Here is a 25,827-nt window from a genome sequence, read left to right on the forward strand (position 1 = left end):
ACACTGCACAATCCCTTGTATACATCACACCTTTTTCTCAGGACTCGAACACTCCACCCCTTCTCCTCCAGGAAGACAAGGAGGGGGAAGAAAATTGCTTGCAATGGTACCTGAAGGCTGGGTGTTCCCGAGGAAGGTCATCCTCACACCAGGAGGCAGGAGGGGATCCCAACGCTCTGAGGTCACTCCTGTAAGGCCCTGGCCCGGATCCAGCAAAGCACTTACACACCTGCTCTGCTTTTAAGGTGAGTGTGTATCCAAGTGCCTGAGAGACAAAGTGCTCGGTGCCTCACAGTGCTGTTTGCATATGTTTATGAGTGAGATTTATGTGGGGATTCACAGACATCACACAATGCACCAGTGCTCTGACTCCATGGCTGCTGTTGCAATTTTCTACTTGACAATTATAATTTAAACATTTCAAAGTCTCTTCAGAAGAATTTTTTTCCCCCACAGTTAATGGGTGTTTTGTATTTACACGTTCGCACAAACATGAAGTGGTTATTTTCATGACAATAATTATTTTTAAAATCTAAGGAGTTGAATTATTTATCAGCATTACATGTATTTCCTGCTATGATTTCTGTTTTATGAAGCATTGAAGGTTTAACTACTTGTAGGGGTTCAGACTAAAGCCTTGATATTTGCATTTTTAAAAACAACTTGAGTTTTTCAAAATAAACTTTTTTCTTCAATAAGAAAAGGCATCCTATTTCCGAAATTCTGTTTTGTTGCTCAGTCTTAATAAATATTTTTTGAATAAAATGTAAACATTACATTTACTCCATTATGCCTTGGTTTAAAAACACCACCTTAATTTTTTATTTACGTTACAAAATCAGTTACCCTGAAAAGACCTTAAATTAGCAATTATGAAGTGTGTGCAGTATAGGGCAACTCTTCCAGCCTTTTTGAAATGCCACTACAAAGTGAACCTCAATACTGACTAAAAGGAGTTCCTTGACCTGCTGTAGTACCAATGCACAGAGGGACTGTATTGGCATCCCCAAGTCTTTAATAGGGCATGTGTAGCAGACAGCCTTTGTGCAGAAAGGTCACAAGTGAACACTGTTTACTGAGACTATAAATTACTATTTTTTTTAAACCTAACCAGACTCTACATGTCAAAAGCAGTACTAGGAAAATTATGGTGAACCAATATCTGCTTTAAAATTCAGAATTAAAAAAAAATCCTTTTCAGTAACTATTGAGAAAAAGCCAGAAAAATCAACTAAGGACAAAACCTTATCAAAATCGAAGTCACACAGGAACACTGAACAACACTGAATTACCTACAGGTTTTCAAAGTCCCTGTCATGAGGAAAATAATTGCTCAACACCCAACAAATGTGAGGTCACTGTGTAGATGGGCAGCACCCATTTCTCATCTCACTGCTTTATGAGCACCTCTGGCTGCATCACATCCAAAATAAACCATCACTAATCAAAATTCAGAGCAGAGAAATTATCAGTTGTGCCCGGTCAGAAGTGGAAGGAGTTGTCAGGTTACAGACAATGTGACACTTACGTTTTGCTATGCCTTTCTGGGGTGGGGTTCTCTATATTTTAGGATGAGACCTCAAAATTTTCATTAGATCACTTGTGTTACCAATACTTGCTTAAGTGATGAAGAATTGAAGGGACAATGTTTGGTTGTAGCTCATACAGGTTGGCCACTGTGTTGCTGTTTAATAAATCACAAGCAAGTATAGTAGACTTGGTATTTAGTATTAAACTTCCATTCTGCCCCCAGAGAGATTTCAGGAGAGTGTTATTAATGGTCTCAAAATGATAAAACAATGCATTTGCCAGTGATTATAAATATACCATAAACCAGCATGTACATTTAAATTAAGTAATAAGATGTTCTTAAGGGCAATTGACAACAATAGGAAATTTTACTGGGAAGACTCGGTTGCCAGTGTTTCCATTATCATGAATCTAAAGAGAGCTTCCTTCAAAAGTTCTGAAAATCTGCAGAAGTTAAAAAAAATATAAATAAATTTAGCAAAACATGCACACGCAAAAGCCTTAAAAGTAGGAATCTTTCCCTAAGGGATGTAGAGAGGGAATAGACAGGAATTATTTTCTATTAATACTCAAAAATTCTGAGAGTCACACCGAAACACTAAAAAGAATCATTATGCTGATTTACTAAGACATATAAACTTGCATTCTAGCTCCCTGGGTACCCAACTTGAGGCCTTAAAGAAGCCTTAAGGAATACATGTAATGAGCTTTATGCTCCTGAGCCTTAATTTTTTCTCCTTTCCCACTCATACTTTCTAAAATTTCAACAATAAATATTTCTGATAACTTTTATGAAATAATATTTTAATGCTGTTTTTCAGGTAATGTTTTTTAAAAGATGAGTGGGAGGAATTTGGGCTATGATTTTAGGCATCTTATTATACAGAAAAAGGAAGAGTCTTTCCAGAATGAGGAACTGGGTTTATATGAAGATTTGCTGTGCTAATGTCTAAAATCTTAACAGTGTTTCACCCTTCTGGAAAAAGTGAGGGTCATCATTATAAGATAAAAAGTAGGACTTACTTCCCTGTTTATTATTGCTCTTCAAAAATATTCACCTCTCTTTATTAAAGTTCTTAGATGGCCATGAAAAATACACCTGGAAAGGTAACTATCCACAGCCTATTACAATGATTTAACATCAGTCTAATCTTATCTAGTGACTACTGGCAATTAGTGCCAGGAGAACAAATTAGAAGCTGTTTTGTATATCAGATCATCACAGCATTTCAAAACACCTTCTCTGTTTAACAAACATTTCTGCATCTCTTATGGTATGCTGGAATATCTTTAATTACAATGCCATTAATTTGTAAAAGTCATATTGTCCATCTGGGGTCCTCCAACTGTGGAAGAGTATTTGCAAAATTGGAGAACAGTATTAACACCTGTCAGAATGTAAAAGGCTGGCTCAGCCTTCAATTAAAGAAATGATGAATTTTCTTTCTTTCTTTCTCTCTCTCTCTTTCTCGCTCTCTTTTTTTTCTTTCTTTTTCTTGTCATGGGCAGAATGTTTTTAAGGCATAATGCAGAATCTCAGCTTTGAGGCCTTCAATGAGCCAGCCCCACTGAAGTAAGAAAATCAGTAGTGGGAACACTGCAAAAAAGTGGTGTAAAAGTCAAATCAGCAGAAAGCGAAAGCAGTTTCTAGTGGTGTAGTACCACAGTAGTAGCTTGCTGACATCAACTAATTTCCTCAAACATGTTTGGTATCTTTTCAGAGTCAATACAGTCCTGCTTCTCACCACTGGCACTTCCACCAAAGCATGACAAGTGCCGTATCACCAAGCCCCAGGACAGCATGGTAAGTCCTACAACAGGGGAGGGCAGGTTGAAATCCTGCTGAAGTCAGGCTTGATTAACCTCCAAACAGAACTGCAGCAATTAGGAGGGAGCAGTACACACTCTGGGTGATGGCACAGAGGAGGGACTGGGAGGTAGCTGCCCATCTAGGAGGATACACAGCCCCTGGCAGGGACTGCAGGCGTGGAGTGGGGCAGGTGAATGAAAGAACATCAGAGCTGAGTACTCCAGGTCCCAAGAACTGCCACTGTGCCTCATGCTTAGCTTGTCTGATTAGTGATAATTAAGAGTCTAGGGAAAAGTAAACTGCACTGGAAAAAGGAAATGAGTACTAGCAAAGAGAGATGGTGCAAATTCCGCTGCACAGTGGAGCTTAGAGATATCTTGGGAGATCTTTGTTTTAGGACAGAGCAGAGTTTTGGGATATAATACTGATGTTCCTAAAAATCCTTTCTTTTAAGTGTTCCTGGAAGGGATTTATATTAGAAGATACTCAAAAGAGCCCATGAAGCTCCAAAATTGATGTTTAGGTTATTTTCTAGAAGGACAAGAGTTGTTTGTTTATGTCTAGACCAGAAATTTCCTGGAAATATATAAGCATGTGTTTTGTAAGATATCAAGCTGAAAGTGATATCCAGCAAGTCCCTGCATTTATTCTATTCCAAAAGGTCATTCTGAAACTGAGCAACAAGAGGGCAAAAAAGAAAAGGAGGTACTTTGAAAGTTATTAAGCAGCTTTATAAACCAAAATAGTCCAATTTACTTTGGGGGAAATGGTGATTGCTACATTATTCAGAGAAAATTGCTGAGCTTTTTGCTGCATTACAGAATCTCTATATTTCTTGTAGTATATAGAAGAAAAAAAAAAAATTGTGCAAGTCCTAAAATGTGGAATCCAAAGCTAAAGAATTTACTTTAAAGTCACAGAATGTTTAGCTATTACATGACCTATAAACATTTTTGTTTCATGAGTGAATGTTTAATCTAGCACAATACTGTTCCAAAGGAAACCATTAATAGCAACATTTTGTAGCAGTTGTGTGCATGTCCCCACTGGACCTCTAAATGAAGTCTGCATAAGGACTGTAAAGGTAGTAACCCTGCAGCTACAGCTATAATTATCAGGATTTAATGGTGTTTATGAATGACTTGCTATGAGTCAAAGGATAATAGTACGTCTTATTAAAAATTTATTCCAAGTTATTTTTACAAAACTTTACTCATTTACGTGTCACCAATGATTGTTCTTTTAAATGAAACAATAGAACAATAAGGAACATTTAGACTTCAAGAGAAATCCTAGCACAGGGTCATTATATAATGACTCAGTAAAAACAAACAAACAACACGTAATCTTTGTATTATAGCAATTGAAAATATAAACCTAAAAGTGAGTGTGTGGAGTAAAAAATAAATAAATAATAATAAAAAAATACTTTTAGTGCCATATAAAAATAATGCTAAACTCCAGTTCTGATTCACTAAGATAAATGACCATAGATCTTTTTAGCAGCTAATGACTGAATATGATCCAAATGGAACTACAGCCAGATGGCACATGTGATTCGTGGAACATGGCTATCAGATCAACCACAAACCTGAATAAGCTAATGTAGTTCAAGATGAATTAACTAATAATTCCTAGGAAGCAAACATTCCAAATTAAAGAAATCCAAGGAATCTTTTTGTTTTTTCTTTACAAACTTGACAGCAACATGCTCATAACAAAAAAGGAACTTCATGCGTTTTAGGTCAGAGAAAAGGGAGAAGGAGAATCAAGATCCCTTTCAAAATTATTTTTCCAGTTAGTTACTGGTTTAGACCCAATAGAGCCACTTTAGTCTGATATTTCTGTACTCTTTTCACCCCCAACTTTAGTCTCCAGCAGAATCTTTAGATATTACCTAAACTTTAACAATTATAAATAAAGATTTTTTCTTCTAGAACAAGTCTATATGTTGCATTATTTTAGCACATGGATAAGAGAGTGCTTTAAAGTCAACATCTATCAAACAACTATCAGGACTTCCAGATTCTGCATAGATCTACCACCGATATAGTGTCCAAGAAATCTAAAACTCACAGGAAAATTGAATATATTGATTGTTCAAAAATATTCACCATGTGTTTGAGTTGCCATCTATCTAAGACCAGCTTCCTAAAGAGCTGATAGTGAAACTCTGAGACAAAGTTACTACAGTTAGTCAAGAGGTCTGGTGAGTTTTCCTCTAGCTGCACAATTTTGCCCACCAGACCAATGCAACATATAAATGATCCTGCTTATCTTAATATTTTGGATTTCATGCTGGAACAAAGAGGTTTAAGAATCGGCATTGCTTTAATACAGAGTGGTGAGGACTCCCTGGAAAATGATTAAGGGATATGAGTAAGGAGGCAGCAGGTGCAGTGAGAGGAGAAGCAGTAAAAGGTAGAACCAGTGAACTGTTACCCAATAGTATGGTGGTAAAAGTATGAACTCTCATTTTTGCTTGACGAATATTTAAGTGCTTATAATTAAAACTTGCTCTTAAGGACATTGTGATCAGGAAAAAAAATCTGAAAAAAAAGACACAAATACACTCCAATCAAAAATAGTCTCAGTATAAATGAATAACTGGAGATTTTTTAAACTCGTCACTGTTCTGATCCTTAGCTAACCCTCAGAGACATGTTGTTGTAAAGGTTAATTAATTAAAGTGCACAGAAATGATTATTTGAGAGCTGCTAGGTAAGTGCAAAGTACTGTTACTATAGGTTAATATTTTGCTCTTAGGGCACAGCCATGTTTGACACCAACGTGCATTACATCCAGAGACAAACAGTTTCAAAGCTCAGGGCCTTATCCTACTTCTGCTGAAGTAAATGGGAATCTTTCTGTGGGTGTTAAAGACCTTTGGATGGAGCTCTGAGGATACAGCTGTATGGTATAAAGCCATCTCCTGGCTCCATTAGCGTGTGCCTCTGGCTTAAGACAGCTAATCTGTTTTGCTTCTCAGGCCAGCTAATTAGATCAGCAGATATAGGATCTAGCCTGTGAATCTTCAGAGGAATGCCACTGCTCTGTACAGGACTAAGCACAGAACACAGAGGGAATTTGGTAAAATACAAATGAGTTAAAAAGTGGCAAGTACCCTCTGGTTCCCAAGGACACCACGGAAATTCAGAGATGCTCAACATCACTGGCCACGGGTCAGATTTGAGCCACTTCCAGATGACACTTTGTCTCTGATATCAGTAATTCCATCATACTGCAATCAGACTTTTGTTCAGCAGTTTGCTAAGAGCTCTCTCATCTCCACAGAAACACCTCGACCCCTTGCACATTCACGTGACAAGAGATATGGCACATAACCAAGAAGACACACAAGAATTCTGAGACCAGCCTACCAGCATTTCTTTCCCTCTGCAATTAGCAGAAACAGCTAAACTATTTTCCTCATTGCACAGAACAGGATGGAGTTTATGGCTTTCTCTTTGAAGCCCCTGGGACTCTAGAACTTGCTCCCTGTAATTCAAAAAAGCCCACATTTAGGGCCTCTCCAGGGATGAAGCAAGAAATCTGTTTGATTCGGGAATCCGAGATGAGAAGGGATGAAAAGCAATGGTTAGTTCCCTTGGAAGTGAGTACAGTTCTGTTAAGGTTTAATCTAATTTAATTGACCATATAATTAAAAATGTTATGCTTTTAGAGCCTTGGACAGACACCTTTATCATTTTATACTTGAGCAAATAAATAAGAAGTTCAGAGCTGAATTTGAAGTCAGAATTCAAAATTCAGGATTGGTTGGGCTTAAGCTTCAGAACTATTTCACACATCACGAAAATATACTTGTAGAGTATAACTGGTGCAACAAGATATTCTTATAATGCTGTAATAAGAACTATGCACAAAGTAAAACTCAAGTGGAATATGTGAACAGTGAAAATGCTGGTCCTGTTCACTGTGACATGGATTATTTTACCTGGTGCAGCACAAAGGAAGTCCATCTACTGATTAAGATGCTGGGACAGATGTTTCCAAAGCTTAGGGACCTGATGTTCTCCATCCATTTCCCCTATACATCCTGGAAACAGGCAGCTTGAAATTCTGTTAAAATGAACAGAAGGGAATTATCCATGATAATGTTTATTTAAGGAATATTTGAAAATGAATATACATATTTTATCTATCCTTTTCACTCAACTAAGGAAAAAAAAAAACACAAGGAGCTGCCTCATTCCTCAGTTCTTATCTTCCAAGAAAAATCAACTGTTACAGATGAAAATGTAGAAGAAAAATCAACAGTGTTTTCTCAGCTATTGTGTAGAATCACCCTATCAATTAATAAGAATTATTAATTAAAAGAATTAAAAGACTGATTTTGAAACACAGACATGGAACAACAAACTAGGATATAGAATATAGGTGTGATATACTGGTAAAAAATGCAGACAACCTCCTTCAATATGACATCACACAGTACTTTTAAATGCCCTTGTATACAAAATATTCTTGCAGGATTAAAAAAAAAAAAGATTGCTGATAATACAATTATTGAGAGATTTATATGAATTGAAATCCTCTTAAGTAAGAGCAGCAATGTTATTTCAATTTAGGCCATCAGTTGTTTAAAATAAAATAATTTCTCTGTAAAAGTTATGGGGAAACATTTATTTCCTTTTCTCTACATTTAAGTTTGTCCTCCTACTAATTGTTTGTTCCCACCTATTCTTCTTCCCTAAATGACACTGAAAGTAAAAGAAAGGATGCTTGCCTATTTATATTTACTTCTGTTCAGAACAGAGCTCCCTACCTGCTCACCATCACATCTCTCTGTAGGAGGAGAAGAGAAAGTCAGGAGAAACAAAAACCAGGAGTCAAGGCATTTCTTCACAAGGAGGACATTCTAGATTTAAATTTTAACTGTGGAAATGTTTTATGATTTTAATTTAGACACCACAACATTTTTTTGGTCTCTTTATCACCATTTCTGCCTCCTTTTACTCCTGTGTGCTGTTTTTCTCTTTGAAGCTTCCATGACTTGTAAGAGCAAACTGAAAATATTTTTTCTATAAGATTTTTATCTTCTAAAAGAAACAAATTTACAAAATTGTATGGGCAAAGTGTGCAAATTTGCATACACTGTATACATCTATTTTCCCCACAGTATTTTTTATATGTTTATAAACCATAGATGTGAAGTAGAGGAAAGAAAATACAAAATAATTGTAGCATATGAGTAATTTACATTTAATAATTGATTAATTACTTAATACCACTTGAAATACACATCAAACTGAAATTTTATCTTATATCTGTCAGAAAAGAAAGACTACCTAGATGCTTTACAGGCATCAAGTCTCCAGGGAGTGCCACAAATTCACTTCATGTCTTTAAGTAATTAATTTTCCATTTGGATCTCTGATTTAGCTGAAAGACGTGTAAAATCACACGCAGACAAGCAGGCAGGAATGGACTGTTGACTGTGTATCTGAGCACCTTCTCACTCATTGTTCATTCTAAAACATGTACTGAAATGTGCTGGGCTGAAGAAACAGGCACCTGGCATTGGTGTTTCCTGGAGTCCCGTTCAAAATCTTCCAGTTGCAGACAAATCTTTCTTGTTTTTTTCATCTGTGAGCACTGGCAGTTCACCTACACAGATGTGACCTTTTTTTGAAGATGTGCATCCCCTACTATTTTTATAGAAGTCTATGATCCTGGGAAACTGTCATTCCCACAGAATGTGGGATTGTGTTCCCACCTTTTTTGTTTTTACCGTGTTAATACTTATAACCGAGGTACCAGGGCTAGGACGTTGCTTAATTTCTTCTATCAATTATTTTGGTGATCTTTTTCAAAATTTTTTGTGAATTTTCATAAAATTTTCCTTGGTTTCCTTTCCTTAAAATTTTCATGAATCATCTTCCCTACAGTTTCAATACACAGAACTGTTATTTCAACTCATCATTTTCAAATTAGAACAATTATATTTGAAATAACGCTTCAAAATAAAATACTTGTATAACTCATGTCAGAGCCCGTGTCACAGCAAGATGAAGACAGAAGTTTTCATGAGTTCCAAATCCTCCCTCCAATTGTATCAGTCAATAAAGCCTCTTTTCTACCAAGGGGAACCAAGCAACTTGCTGGGTTTAGATCCACCTCACACCCACAGACAGGCAGGTGCCATGGACCTCCTACCAGTTTGACTGAGACATCTTCCTGTGAAAGGATACCCATATCTAGCTAGCTAGCTAGCTATCATCTAGCTATCTATCTAATCTATCATCTATGTATTATTTCTATCCTGTGTGGTGCTGGTTCATGAAAAGCTGTTCTGCTGTAAGGTTTTGCTTTAAGGTTGTCCCTGTCTGTCTGATTCAGAGCTTGCTTTGAGGCAGGTTGGATTTGAAGTTGTTCACCCTGTGTTTTAATACACCGAATTTGCTACTGTTTTGGCAGCCCTGTGCCAAAAAAAACCCAAAAGAAAATTAGCTGTGTCGTAATTTGAGACAAATCAAATTGGAAAAGAATGTAGGCAACAGAATTTTGGTTTTGTCAGTCTTTGTGTAGGAGCTCTACTTGCTCTGTGACTTTGCTTACTGTGGCATTACCTTGTCTATAAAATAGGGATAATTACATTTCCTCTCCTGATAAAGTGATCAACAGTATATGGATTGATAGGGTACATAAGTTATGTATTTTTAATAATGGGGGGACAGACCTGTACACATTTCAAGCTTCTTAAGAATTAATGTTTCAGGAATAATACAAACTGTTGGGGCCTAAAGCTGAAAGCAATTATGGGCGTTTTTAATGTGTTATTTTTGAAGTTCAATGCAAAGTGTCACAAAGCATTACATGTTTCCTGTTTGCAATCAAGGAAAATACTATAAAATTTAAGAAAAAATAAAAACAAGTAAAACCACAGCCCATTCTGAAGAAAAAATTCTTATTACATGATTTTCTTGCAATGCAGATCATGGGTCAACTCATAGTTAATGTTATTTATATGATGGTACATGTCCTCAGCTCTACAGTAAGAATAAAGACTCTATTCATGAAAATGTTAGAGCAAGATTGTATCAGAACAACAAAGATATTTCTAAAGCAATAAAATATTAAACAGATGCCAGTGTTTTCTTAGATACATAAATGGCCTGATATGGAAGACAGTCAGGTAATAGCTTTGAGCTGTGAATGTTTGCAACAAAATGTGTAGCCGTATAAATCTCACTTGGATTGCATTGCACCGGAAACTCAAAATGCAGAACAGGCCTGTTGAAAGAGCTGTTAAAGTTCACAAATGTTTTCAGAAACTCAAGGTTGAGTTGACACAGGCTGATTCATGAATTTGATTCCAAACTCTGGAAAATTCTGATTTTTGAGAGGTTTAAGGCTTAAAGAAATACCTAAATTAATCTCACAAATTTTCAGAAATGGTTTTTAAAGCCAATTTGCATCCCAGACTCATGTCTAAGTGTTGGAAGATCTTTTTAAGGAAATCTGACAAAATAAAACTAACACATTTTGCATATTTCTGGAGCAATTTCCAGGCCAAATCGTTTCTAGATATTAAATACCTTAAATACATAGAGAAAGCAAGTACTGCAGCAACCCCTGGGCCAAAACTCATGGTGCCTATAACCTGCATTTGCATAGGTTTTAACAAGAAAACACATCACGGCTCCTTTGCCTCTGACTTTGAGAAGAGACTCACACATGTTGATAACTGGTTGTACTAAATAACAATCATAATTCCCCTGTCATCTTCCAAATGACTCCATGACGGAGGAAATTTGCTCAGAACCTCAGAGCAGGTCCTTCTCATACTGTTCCTCTGTGGGCTAGAACAGCCTCCAGAAAAAAAAAAAAAAAAAAAAAAAAAAGAGATGGGAACTGATAAATACTAAGGAAAACAAAGGGCTCTTCATCTGCACAATGCCAGAAAATTTTTACACAAACATTTGACTTCCATCAGCTGAGCACTTCAAGGTGCTGCATGCTCACATAACTGCTGAAGGATCCTGGCACAGAATCGTGGAACATCCTCAGTGGGAAGGGACCCACAAGGATCACCAAGTCCAACTCCTGGCCCTGTACAGGACACCCCAACAATACCACCCTGTGCCTGAGAGTGTTGTCCAAACACTCTGGAGCTCTGTCAGTATTGAGGCCGTGACCACTGCCCTGGGGAGCCTGTTCAGTGCTCGACCATCCTCGGGGGTAAAAACCCTTTCCTAATATCCACCCTGTACCTCTCCTCTGACACAGCTTCATGCTGTTCCTTCAGGTTCCAGCAATCTTTTTTTTTTTTTCCTGAATGGGCCCTAAAATAGCTTGTCCCAGAATGTTTTTCCCCTGTTTCAAAGTGTTTCCTCTCTTTTTGAGACTGTCACTAACAATCCCCTGAGGATTTCCTCATCTCTCTAATTTGTGAATGGAGTAGTAACAGATCTCTGTGGATGGAGATTTCTGAAAAAGAAAAGGGTCTGGTTAGGATGCTGTGACTCCTTATCAAGTATGTAGCAGAAATTATTTTAGAGGACTATTTAATTCTGCACTTAGGTGCTTCTCATTATCAGGCTCTCTAGCGCATGGATTAGTAGCAATTCCACTCTTCCAGAGCTTTTGTCATTAACAACATCCCACCTACAGCAACCTCTGTTAGTCAATAACAACAGCTTGTTTAAAAATAGCAGCATCAACTTGTTTGCACTGTTATTATCAGTGCATGGCTTATTTCCCCACAAGACTCTGGGATGGTGCATAACCTGCTTTCTCTGGGCCTTCCTTCATTTCCTTTTTCAAAACATGTTTTAAGATCAAGAGAGGAGACAGACATATTTTTATAAAATGCTAGTAATGTAACTGCAATTCTGCTACAGTCCCCAAAAGTAAAATACAGCAGTTGGGAGGAGCTGCATATTCATTAGTCAATAAGGTATTACCACACAATTTATTGAATTGTAACCCTATTTTTCCTTGATGAAGACGTTGTGTAGCTTTCACCTTCATATAAATCTGAGTGATTAATTTAGCATTCAGAGCTGGAATAAGAATAGGAAATTCAGGCCAAATTCTAATCCAGCCTTTCAGCATCATGTCCTCTCTTCTCACTTCTGACTCACATTCAGACATTCAATTTTATTATAACATAGTTTAAAACTCAAATATTTATATGAATGGTGGATTCTGTAGTGCTGCATCTTCCCTACATGCCACTAATTTATTGTCTCTATCCTGCAATCTGACAACTACTACATTCAGGTAGATGCTCGTTTGTGAGTACAGAAGGTGATTCAAAAGGCATTGCTACGCAGCATAAAGACAATTTATTATGCCAACGTACTATATCTTACTCTGTAGATTAACATAAATAATTATTGTAATACTGCACTGCACTGGAATATGCTTAGAGCTAATTGAATACAAAATGAATATACTTTTTATATTTCCTCATGAATTACAGTTAAGCCTTCTGTTTTGTGACAGAAACCTAGAATTAAAGCAGAAGAAACAATTAATGTTATAATTATGTGTTTCTAAACTTATATTCAAAAGCATTGGCAAATTATTGTCAGAATATTTGCATACAAGCTGAACAATTAAGTTGTCAGCTGATTCTATTTCTTCTTATTTTTCTTTTTTTAACTGGTTAATTTTTTTAATCTATTTTTTCATCAGAGCCAGTCAGAACTTTCAACACTGCTTCACTGCTTAATTTAAAATAGCATCAGTGGAGACACATTAGCTAAAGGAAAGAGAGAAATACATTGATATTTTTAGTATACTTCTCTTACTCTCAGAGTACCTGACAGTTCTGGAAAGTGAATTAATAGCATACATGGTAAAAGAATGGTAGACTTACTGCCAACTGAGAGCTGCAGCAAAACCTTGATTCAGTTACACTAGAGCTAGGATTTTGATCACTGTTATGCTGTATTTTTCTCCTGCACAGCAAACTAATATCCCTTAGTTCATCAGAAATATCATTAAAAGTTTTCTTTTTTGAAAGATGAGAAAACATTTGGCCTAAAAGGGTAAATAAATTATTTGATTCTCATAAATAGAGGGTGTTAGAAAAAATTAATAATACAGCTCATTTCACAAGGAGAAGCCTCTGAAAACAGTATCCCAGTTTCCTGCAGACACTGTCAAATTGAGATATGTCACACATGAAAATTCAAGCCCATTTCTTGTCTAGTTTTACTTCTGCTCTGGCCCTGACATTAGCAGATTTGATTTCTTGAAGGAGAAAAATATAATCATGATTTAATTTTTTTCTTTCATTTTTTTTACCTTGAACTAAGCAATCAGATCTTTGAAAAAGCTATATTTAGACTTTTTTTTAATTGACCCATTATTTTGCTTGCTTTCACTGCCAGCACCCCCTACTGCAAACAAGGATAAGGATGCTACCTGGACTTCATTTGATGAATAGTTTTAATTAAAATATTCTGTACCATAAGTATTTTAATGTTACAGACAAACCAAAGGTATGCAGTAATAAATTAAATTATACATTTAAATTAATCTATAAATATGCTATAAAATTGACAGGATGTTTTTAAGATAGGGAATGAGACATGGATTGCTAATTATGACAATTAAATACCATGAGTAAAAATAAATGACAATCAATATCCTAGAACCATTTTGTAAAAAGAAAAAAAGGGAGGAAATATAATATCATTTAAATGTCTATAAAAGTGAAAAATTATTAGCAAGTTAGAGTCCTGATTTTTCTATTGTAATAAAATGATAAGCAGTAGAACATTATACTTTTCATCACTGCTAGCCATAAATACTGTACATATACTGTACTGGCACAATCCATTATGGGATTCTTCTATTTGGGTCTATTATGTTCAGGATAATAACATGTTTAATTTTTACTAATAAAATTTCCAGGGTTTCTGCTCACTTGGAGTCTGATCTAGAAGCTAGTGGAGCTACTGGAAGCTTTTTCTTTGCATTTAATGAATTTTGGATCTGTCCCTACTCAAAAAAAAAAACCACAAAAAAAACCCCAACAAAACCCCCAAAAAACCAACAACCTCCAAAAAACAAAACACCAACAAAAGACCAACCAAACAGTGGCAGACAAACGCAAGTTGCATCAGGGTAGTGGTTATGTACACACAACCAAGGCCTCAGCCCCATCAGCTCTTTTTCTCTATGAAAAACCACCCAGGGTTTCTTCCTATTAGTGGGATATCTGGACCAAGCATTAGCTCTCACATGCCACAGGACACCCACCTGAAATTCTTTTAATAATTCCTTCTTCACATCACAAGAACATTAAGGCCACCCAAAAGCCACAGCATTGCTTTGTCTGCAGTGCTGTGTCAGGGGTAGTAAATGTGTAAATTGGGTGAAAACATGTTAAATCACTGCCTCAAAATTGTCTGTTTTATAGCATTAACATCCCAGCAATGACATGAATTTACAGACCATCTTCTTCATGACCATTTATCAAAATGGTAAAGGCAAAAAAGGGAAGACAGGATTTTTTTCCTTATCATGGAAATTTGGGCTAATATTCATTATTATATTCATAATAAAAGCCTATTCTGTGTCTTTCAATCATATATTTTTCTTCTAATTAAGTCATATTCACTTTTTTTGCTAATTAGGTAGTCTTTGTTGCACAATGTTTGCTCTAATCTTTTGGAATCTCTCTCGATATCCAGCCATTGCCTTCATTACTGGCTCCCCTAGAATCCAACCAAAGCATGTTATTTTTTCTGCTAATTATATCCTCATTTACAGATTGTTGCCTTCTCTGATTGGCTCTTTAAACCAGTTGCTATGACTTCATTAGCAATGTCTTCTGACCCTGTTATTTCTTGTGACAGGATTTGCTCCACTTGTCCTGTAGCACTGTATCCCAGGGTCACTCCTCTCCCGGGTTGGAATAGTGTCAAACATGGAAGGTTTAGGGCAGAGAAAAATCACTGCTGAAGTTGCTAATTACCACATGCAGCAATGGTACAAATTAATGCTTCTAGCAGTTTAGGGAAAAAAAAAAAAAAAAAAAAAAAAAAAAAAAGGAGTGTTTTAAAGGTGTCATTAAAAGGTTAGTTTCATTTATAAATGTGCTTGACAAAAAAAAAAAAAAAGAGTCATCATGTAGTGTGTTTTTGCTTTTACAATCTCTCCATCAATAGGGGTTTTTAAATCATGTGGGATTTCTTACAATGCTATATGGCAATAAAATTACTGTATAAAGAATTCTTGAGCTAGATGATTTTAGAAGGCAAGTGTTCTAAACAGATTTTCCTATTGTAACTTGAATTTCAGAATCTTGTAGTGTATGATGAGATGATTTCTAACCTGTCCTATAGAAACAGTGGTTTTTCTTAAAACAACAAGAATTACATTTCCAGGCACTTTAAAAAAAAATTATGCAAGGACAACATATTAAGAGAAAATTAAAATATATGGAACTGCAGTGAAGTACTAATATCATGTTTATATTAAGCTAGAGAATGGTATGAGATTACAATTTTCATAGGGTGCAAACTGCATATTGTGCTAATTGTGTTCCCCACTTTTAGTCTCTTGCAAATCTGAATAATCCATTACCAGAACCAGAGATTCGAGCACATAGCAGAGTTTAACACAAGTTAGTTAATATGAAAAACGCTGTATCTAGTTGTTTGCAAAATTACTTTTGTTGATTAAAAGGCTCTTCAGAACTTCCGGCTTGTGAAAGGGTTTTAAATTGTCTAATGCTGATTGTGATTGCTATGCAGAAAAAAGGCAATGCGAAGCAAACCATTATATCACTGAATCTTTGTTAAGCAGGCCTTGAAAGTGCTTGACAGCATAATTAATCTTGTGATATGAACAAAGAAACCAACTCAATAGTATTGAAGATGCTTATTAAAAATACTAAATACCTTTTTCCACTTAAAAACCTTTTGAAATACTGTGGAAAGTGCCATTACCTTTTTTGTTTTCACAGTATTTTAGGCTAAAATTGATACAAGGGACACATAGCATGAGAAAAAAAATAAACTGGATGACAATAAAAATTAGTTTGCAAAACAATGCTCCCTGATTTGGGGTGTCAGCAAAGCAACCTCCAAGCATTACAAAAGATCCCTGCACACACATGCATACACACACACAGTGTCCATGGCTGTTAGCTTCAGAAGTTATTTAAAATAATCACTGGTTGTCAGTCATATTACATTTCCAAAGTAAATCTTAATAAAATCATTTATATTTAAATGGGTAACATCAATTTTAATTGTTGTTTCTGCCTTACATGGTGACTAAATTGTATGATGCCATACCAGGATAAATCGTACCTCTAAGATTCCCCGATACAGTGGGATGTGTTTGTGGCACAAGTTATTCCCAAATATCCTGAGAGAAGCGATATAGATATGGAGAGTGTGCTCTCACAGGGAGCATCTACAGCTTGTAATGTGCATGTTTGCAGCAGGCAGAGACAGAGGGAACCAAGCTTTGAAAAAGGAAGCTTCTGACTTTCAGCTGAATGTATAGACAGTCTCCCTGGAAAAATCATTAAAAAATTACAGTCATGGAAACAACTGTTTAGAAAGACCACCAGTTTTGATGCCCCTCAATTTATTTAGAACTTGGTGATGTAGCCAATTATCTCTTTAGAGCAAATTATTCTGTTTAATTCTGGAAAGCGTAATTATTCAACTAGGACTCGATCCTGCAAGAGAAACAGTTAAAACTGGAAGGGGGGGTAGGGGTGGGGGTGGGCGGGAAGCAAAAAGCAGGCACTGTGGCAGATATAGCCCAGAAAACCTGATCCTTTTTAAGACAGAAGGTCAGAGCTAGCTAAAAGACTGGCCCCACAGGCTGGCTGACTGGAGCTTGTTCCCTGCATGCACCATGAGCCAGCTGAGGAGTCCTAGGAGAATCACAGTTTTATGGGAGATGGCATCTCTGGTTTTGGTCTCCCTGACCTCCTGACCCCATGAAACACATTGTTCTTGTTTTCTAATAAGGTCAACTGTTCTGTGTACCCAGATAAAGGACTGCAGAGTGGAGTAGGGAGAATACAATGAAATAACCAAAGCAGCAGCTCTGAAGTTCCTTTTCAGTATATCATTTTAAGCATTGTATGTTGGCTTTGCCTGCTCTTTACCCTGCCAATCTCATTTCATTTTCCTGACTCCTGAGCACTGAAGGGGCTTTCCCTGGGCAGCAAAGTTCACTGCGTTATGAAGAGAACCATCCTGCACAGCTCTGGAAAACCCTCCACACACAGACAAAACACTCAGCACTAACACTATTTTAGACAGTACAATCTTTGGAGAGGACACTGTCTTACTACATGTAATTGAAATTACATGTAGCACAGTACCCTTTTGATCAAGGGCTGCACATGTTGATTTAAACACAGCTTACCTGCCTCAGTAGTCAGCAATCAGCAAAGCTTAGTGCATCAAGCCCATGAGCAGGAGCCTTCTTTTGAACATTTCTGATGTTTGCAGCTGCAGTCCTCCACGAAAATGCCAAACCTACTGATCAAAATACAGGTTGAATTTGGAGGTGAGCACACCTTACTTCATCCTACCTTCAAGTTTTTCAATACATTCCAGCACCATAAAAAGCTGTGTTTCATTTTAATAACAGTGAGTCAACTCTGGGGTTGACTGTCCTTGCTCAAGCAAGGCTTCCTGTGACATATGGCAATCTTGCCTGAGCACAGACAGTGTAGGAGGCTCTGATGGCAATCGTTACTGCAATTAGCAAACCACACTACCATATTCCTGTTTTACTTTACAGTTCCGATCCTAAACACTGGACCTTTTCTTGAATCCTCTATGTACAGAACTCCCATTAATTAAAATCAAACAGCAAGAAATATATAAAAAAATCAATGGTAGAATATGACTCATGTTATTTAATTAATGGGTAATTCCTCGCATCAATATGCTGAGAAAGCTTGAACTTAACCTTTAGGATTCAAAAATTCACCATGTGAGAAAAGTTGCTTTTTCCTAATCACATTTCTCCTTAACAGATTTTAAAAACACACGTAAAATCTGTTGGCAAAGTGTTTAAGTACATACAATCCCTAGGACTGCAAAGAAGCTGCTACTGCTATCCATATCAACTTAGATAATGGCATGAACAAAAACCACCTAATGGTACCCACATCAGTGCTGGAGCACACAAAACACTGTTTTCACCATAGCTCCTTCAGGTGATGACAACAGCAGCCCAGCAGCTGTACCTTTCTCCTCTTTCTCTCTTTCATCAGTCTTTCTCTTCAAAATTACCACACAGGTGTCATTGGTTGAGCAATGTTAAGTGGAGAAGCACATGGAGACAAAGTCTCTATTTCATAATAACTCAGCAATATGGATTTTGGCCTTAAGGGTACATTCATTCAAAACAAGAGAATAGCAGTAAGAGAGCCCATGAGCAAAATCTTGCAACCTCACAAAAGATGTTCGTTCAGGGGTGAACACTTTATTTCAAGTTTAATAAATTTCATTTTCAAAGAATTGCCAACTCACACAAATTTGTCACTAATCGTCAAATCAGGGATCCTTTTTTTCCTGCTCACAGTGCTTGGAGAAGGCACTCCATTCTTCACTATCACTTTAAGTGCTTTACTTTCAGCTACTGCAGTTTTTCCTCAATTTAGATAGTTACTTCCTCCCTGTTCTTCCTGGAAACTGTAAAAAGCATTGCATCTTCATTGTCCTAACATATTAAGGAAAAAAAAAAAATCCCTCAGTAGCTCATATTTTTTATCCTTAGTGGTCTGGAGCATCTGAATATAAGCTGAAAAGATTGTTAAGAAGCCTCAGGACAGCCTAGGAATCCTTATATGCGTTCTGAAACGCCTTCTGGGGAGCCCGATGTCCAAAATCACCCTGGGCTTACAAGAAAACACCTCTCGGTCTGTAACATTTTCTGATGATACACTTGTGTGCCCCACCCAGTGCTGTTCCCTCTTACTTTAAAAACTATTTCTAAGAGGGCAGGATGTGGATCTGGGTTTTCTGATAGCATCCTAAGACACCAAACAGGCATTCTAGCAACTCATTCAGGGGGAACAAGAGGGACCCTTTGAAGCTCAGGCAGTTGTATTTCTTCCTCTCACACCCATATATGCAGATTGGCTGGGAGGGAGGAGCCCTGTCAACTGAAAGGTAAGGACAGCAACCCCACCTCACATCTGCAGTGTCTGTGTAGCCCAAGCAGTGGGAATGCCAGAAGGCATCAAGAGACTTTGTGCCCCAAGAGGAACATCCGACCACGATCTGCTACCATTCGGAACAGAAAGAGACAAAGGACCTGTGGCAGCACATTTCCAGGTACTGAGAAGAGAACAAAACAAACTCTCCATGGAGAGAGTCCAATGCCAGGACTGGAGAGACATGGCAAAAAAACAGCCCTGTTTTGAACAGCAGGCATCCTCTTGCTAAGCAGAGGAGCTGCTGGATGCTAGGCCTTGGAAAGGTACCACAGCTCACTGATGGCCAAAAGACTTTTCATTTTTCCATTAATCTTGTAGGGAAAAGCCATAGTCCATATTCTTTTGTAGATTTTGCCACTGCATTTATCAACCCAGAGGTAGGATTCTTCACCCAGATATGAACAAGGGCCCCCATTTTGCCTGCATCTTTTTCCACAGATACAAGCTGATGCTACAGGAGCAGCCTCTGTTTCTCAGGTACTTTGAAACAGAACATGACCAGAATGATCTGTGTTTACATTCCTTGTCCTGAAGTATTTTGCACCAAATGATAGTTGTAAGAGGGTCAATGGATGTATTAAATCTGAGCAGACCTGAAGCATTCCAGATGCCCTCACCCCAGTGAGGGGGGCTGTCTCTATGACAAGCCTGTGCCCAGCCTGAGTTGGCTGCTATAAACAAAGGGAATGTATGAAAATGTGTGTATGAATTTTTACTACTGCGTGCTGACTCCAGTAAATTAGGCTCTCTTTATGTGTTCTAAATACATTTTGACTAATGTGTGTTTCCTTGTGTTTGTTGTGGTTTGTTTTTTTTTAAATTCTCCTAATGGGACAGGCAGTCCCTGGAATATCCTTATAGTCAGGACTACACGATCATCAGCACACTCCCTTTGCAATACCAACACAGTTTGTTTATACTTGACAGTAAGAAGTTTGTACTTTTAGGCCAAACATTTCTGTGGTTTAGACCACCTTCCTCAAAGTCCATAGCTCTATCACTCCCCTTTCCTGAAAGCTGAAGAGCGAGGCCACACAACCACTCCTGTCTCCTGGCAAGAGGGACATCAGAGCTTCTCAGTTCAAGACAATAGTATTTGATAAAAGAAACACTTATCACTCACAGTCCTCTTACACAGTGGAAATGAGGACAGGCGACCAGTGAGAGCAACTGCAGCATCAGAGGAGTCTCAGAATAAGAGAAGGATGGAAAGCACCAGTAAATCATCCTCTGGTCAAGCCCTGACATTTGTCAAGTATGCAGAGAAATACTTCATCTTCACCTCACCCTTCTTGGACCAAAAGCTGCAGCTGCAGCACAATAAACACAGGAAGTTTGGAACAGAATGGCCAGGCAGAACATAAATTCCTGTTGTATGACTGTGTCTTGCAGTGGGAGCACATTTTCAGTAATGGCATATTCCAGCCCGTATGACCAGAGCAGTGGCTATTAGAGTAGTGCTGGTAGGAAACTGTTCACAGGAAGAAAGAATGACAGTAAAGATGGGGATAAATGGTTTTAAAAAAAATTAAAGGCAGAGGGATGAAAAGCCTAAGGAAAGAGGAATTTAGTATTTTACGTCTTGCTGAAACAACAGAGGGGATTTAGGCCCACAGAGTTGGAGGATCAGGAATCCAAATCAGGGATGGGGCCTTCCAAACACAAAAAGTGCTGAAAATGGTACCTGGAAAGCAGAGACCATTAAGAAGAGAAACTTAAACATAGCTGGAAATTTGGTACAGTGTTGTAAGAGAAACACAGGTAAAATGGGAAGTGAGACAGTAGTAATTCTGAAGATGAAAATTGAATGAAATTACAGCCTATGTTAACTGCCCAACCTTCCCTTCCTCCCTAATCACTTTTGGATTCATTGCCCTATGTGACACAGCATAATTAGAGGTAATTATATCCGTACAGATTTCGAGAAAATTAGCAGTATGAAGAAAGACCTATATAGCATCTCTACTGTGTGTAGAGAAGGCAGATACAATACAATTCCTTCCATTTAGCAGAGGACAGCTGGCCAGTCAGCTCCCATCTACTCACAGATTGCCAGCTCTTGCCCAGCCATGGTGTGGCAAACAGAGAAGATAGAGGATACGTGCCTGGGAGGTCAGACTTCATTTGTCCTGTTGCTCATGAAAACATTGTGATGTTCTGTTTAAATCTGAAGACTTTTAAGTAAATTATGAGTTGAGAGCTCATGCAAACAATGTTTGCCCACTAGAATTCTAATTATTCTAATGATCTGCTTCTTAGTTTACTGTTGTAGACTAGAGATTGTGAAAGGGAATTTACTCTTGATTAAGATGAGGATGAGAGAACATAGTCTCAATGATTTATGTGCTCACAAAGTTTGACAGAGTACAAGTTTACTTCCATGAAAGTTTTAGAATTCAAGGTAATAGTGTGAAGTCTCACTTAGAAATTAACTAATTGTTCAATTAATTACAAAAACTGAAAAAGTCAAATTCCTGAACTTCCCGTGCAATGAAAAAAAAAAATGTATCAGTAGTGTCTAAAAATTATTCATCAAAGCCAGCCTAACCAATCTTAAAGGAGCAGTGTTATATAAGAAGCTAAGAAAAAAAAGCCCATGATTACCAGCACAAAAACATGTGCAAATATAGGAGACATATTTTTTCTACTCAAAATATAGCATATGCCATTTCTAGTGACAACGACTTTGCATCTTATCAGAAGTCAAAGCAATTAAGAAACTTTTAAAGATCTCTACTACCTACAGAATTATATTTACATTGGAATGTACTTAAGACACCATTCCAACAATATCTTGATTTTTTTTCACTGAAAGATCAGCTGGTACATTTTGTCCACACCCAGAAAATCACAAGTCAAGTAGACTCTGAAATGAAGTTGAGAAATTCTCAAGCATCGTCTTTCGATATTTGGTAACAAGGTCAATAAAGGAGACAGACAACCCTGCAGGGGGGCAAGAAATCAAGACTATAACGTGATGTGATATCTCCTGCATGGACACGCAGTGTTCTGAGGTACTTTAAGTAAAATGAACAGTATGGAATATGCATCGCAGACAGATCACTTGCTGAGCAAAGCTTCTTGGCATTCACATACATAGGTAGGAGCTGATCACCATGGTTCAGATGCAAGAGAGGAAATTAAGGACAAAAATGTTTGGTACATCCATAATGCAAACTCAGACATCATCTGGCCTTCCTGGACAGCTCAGTTTTCAGTAGTGTAAATTAGTGAGGCATACAGTGATTATAAATTTAGGAGTTAGTTATCCAAATTCATAGATATTCTAAAAGGAAGGGCTAATAAAAAATCAGTATTGCAACACAGAGGCCCCCCTGCTTGTAGCTCTAGCTGGTTGGCGAGCAGCTCAAGAGAAAACAAGGAGTTTGCATTAGAGCTACCCATAGATCTCAGTTGTTTACAGAAGAGATGATCTTCCCAGGTAACTGCTTGCACTCTCTCATTTGAAATACATCTCCACTGGTAGAGCAACAGATTGAGTTTGATGGATATTCTTGTTGCATTCTGAGGTGTGAAGAAAAGGCCTGAACTGTGCATATGCTATAGAAGACAGTTTTCGCTATTACTTCTGGTGGCTCATTGTAGCTGTTACTGCTTTGTTCACAACCTTTGCACTCCATGATGTCTCTTGAAAATACAGCATTTATTTCACTGGTTGCCTTCAATTAAAGTGGCATTTCTGCTCTGAAGTAAAATCTGCAAAATGCCATTTGACTCAGGCTTTTTTTCTTTTGTGCCTCCCAATTGGATGTGTTCATTTTATGTATGTTAATGTGCATCCAGCTACACAGGCACAACCTGATAGTCAAACTGGATCTTTCCTTCATCCCATCCCTGTGACTGTGCCCTTAACTAGTCCTTGGATTACTTCAACATAACTGCTTGCACCTAGATGTGCAGAAGCTGCAGAGAGCTACCTTAGTTGTTTTGTATCTGCACTTGAACAGGAATATAAACTAGTTACAAATGAAAGATTTTTTTTTTTTTTAATAAAACAAGAAGTTGGTTATGCATGAACACATACATCTAGGGAAGGGTTTGCTAAAACAGTATTTGTGTGACACATTTTAAAAAGCTAAATTCCATTTTAAAGCCAGGAAGAATCATGTAGTTCGTGAGAGGGCTGTCCATGAGTGCGAGATGGGGATTTTTTTTTTCTAAACTTGACTTTTATAAATAGTTAAAACACAGTGATACTCCCTCTTACTGCAGATGGGAATGACTGCCAGCACCATTTGGTATAAGGAATCTGGAAGCAACTTAATGCAGAGAGGGGGGATAAAAACTTGATGCAGTCACATCTGTACCAAAGGCAGATTTGATCTTAAGTCCTCCAGAACATCTTCCTTTTCTTTCTGTTTCCAGTTTTTCCCTGAGCAAATAGTGTTTCTGAAGAAAATCCCATCCAACCAGGACTGATACTTATCCTCACATTAATCAGTTGTCAAGGGATCACCCACTTGGATGGCACAATAAATACATCTTAGAATGAACAAAATCCAGTAGGAGTTGGAAAGGACAGCCTGTACATGTCTGATGTGCTTTCCAACACAAGCACAGGGAGCCTTTACAGAACTCTTCAAGACAGCCAGTATTAGAATTCCTCAAAACCTAAACATACTGATTTTATTTCTTTGAACAAACAGGGGTTTTTTTAGAGCTGGTTTAAGAGTTTGATGATCTGGGGAGAATTGGAATTGTAAGTCTATTTTAACTTCCTATTCATACCCTCATAAAAGGCATTCTGTAGAAATGAAGAATATTTATTCAATTGAAAAGCTATTCATGGCAAAAATAATAAGAAACACAAGTCTGAAAAATATGGGTGGCATAGGTACATACTACAGATATCTAGGACTATATGATACTAATTGTTAATTTTTCTCAGATACCCATAATTTAAAGATTTAAGGATAAAGTATTTAGTCCTCCAGCCTTTCACAACACAGCTTTTAGGGAAATTGGTGAGATACGTATTTTTTAAGGCTGAATGTAGACTTGGTTATTTTGGCATCCATGTATGACCAACTGATACTAAATCTGTTTAGCCTCACAGATCAGTAATTTTTCCTTTTTTCTTACACGTGCATTTTTATGTCTCTCCTACAATTTCCTTTAGAGGTGAGCAAGGATTATAATAATTCATCTAAGCACAGGTCTGTGTATTTACCATACAATGCTCTTCTGGATGTTCTTGTATTACTTTCCCATATAGCAATTAAAGCAGCTTTAGAAATATCTTGTCATAAACTTATCTTGAATGGACAGCATTCTAATGCAGCCATGAATTTTATGCCCAGTATATGAAGGAGCAATATCAGTCCATATATGCTGGCTAAAACTCTCTCACTCCAAGTGTGGACAGATGGCTGATTCACTGTGTATAAAGACTCTTCATGGCCAACTTTTAAGCATAGTGACTTGCCACTAATAAGACACTGGCGCTGCTTTAGAAGAACATGATGTTCTTTCGTATTTCATAACAGCAATTCCACTCTGAAAAATACCAGCAAACAGTTTCTGAGATGTCCAAAAAGGGTATCAGCTGATCCAGGGGATTCAGCAACAGCAGTATAGGATATTTTTTGCTGTCATTGCCGTAAGGATTTTAATTATACTGTTTTGTCTTTTCAATTGGAGATAGCATTTCCTATTGAACTGCTAATATGGTATTGACAACTCAGGTGTTCAGCTTTATTCTTTTGCTCTGAGCAAGCAAATGACTTCATATTTATATTCTGAACTAATGGTTCAGGAAGCTATGAACAGATTGGTGCTGATGTGGATATGCTACCAACCCCTGGCACTTCACCGTGGAATGTAAACCAGCAGCTGGCAGTAATTTTCTTAGCTGCTTTAAGAACAAGATACATTCCCAAGGATTTTTTAAAATATCAACTACTACTATTATTTTGCCACGTTAGGTAGTGTTTTAGAGCAGGATTCATCTGCCCAAATATGGATGAAGCCATCTGCACCTGAGCTACTTGTGAGGGCTCCCTTTATAGTCAGTGGAGAGAAACAGACACTTTTAGAGTGCAATTGATCTTCTCTTAAGATTGGCAGCTACACTGTAGACATCTAAAGTTGGATGAGATTAATAGTGTCCCCAACATTTGTTAAATTATGCAAGATTCTATATAAATAGAAGACAAAGTCTCTTCCCTAAAGAGCTTTCATCTTCAGTCAATACATTTCCAGAACTGAGCATCTAAATTGCTTGTCTTTGTCAAGTGCCTCCCTTTGATGTTATTCCATAAGGTGTTCTCTGGTTTTCCTGGAC

This window comes from Empidonax traillii, unplaced genomic scaffold (assembly GCF_003031625.1).
Source record: "Empidonax traillii isolate 1590-97213 ecotype Southwest subspecies unplaced genomic scaffold, ASM303162v1 scaffold261:size680923, whole genome shotgun sequence".
Taxonomy (NCBI): Eukaryota; Metazoa; Chordata; class Aves; order Passeriformes; family Tyrannidae; genus Empidonax; species Empidonax traillii.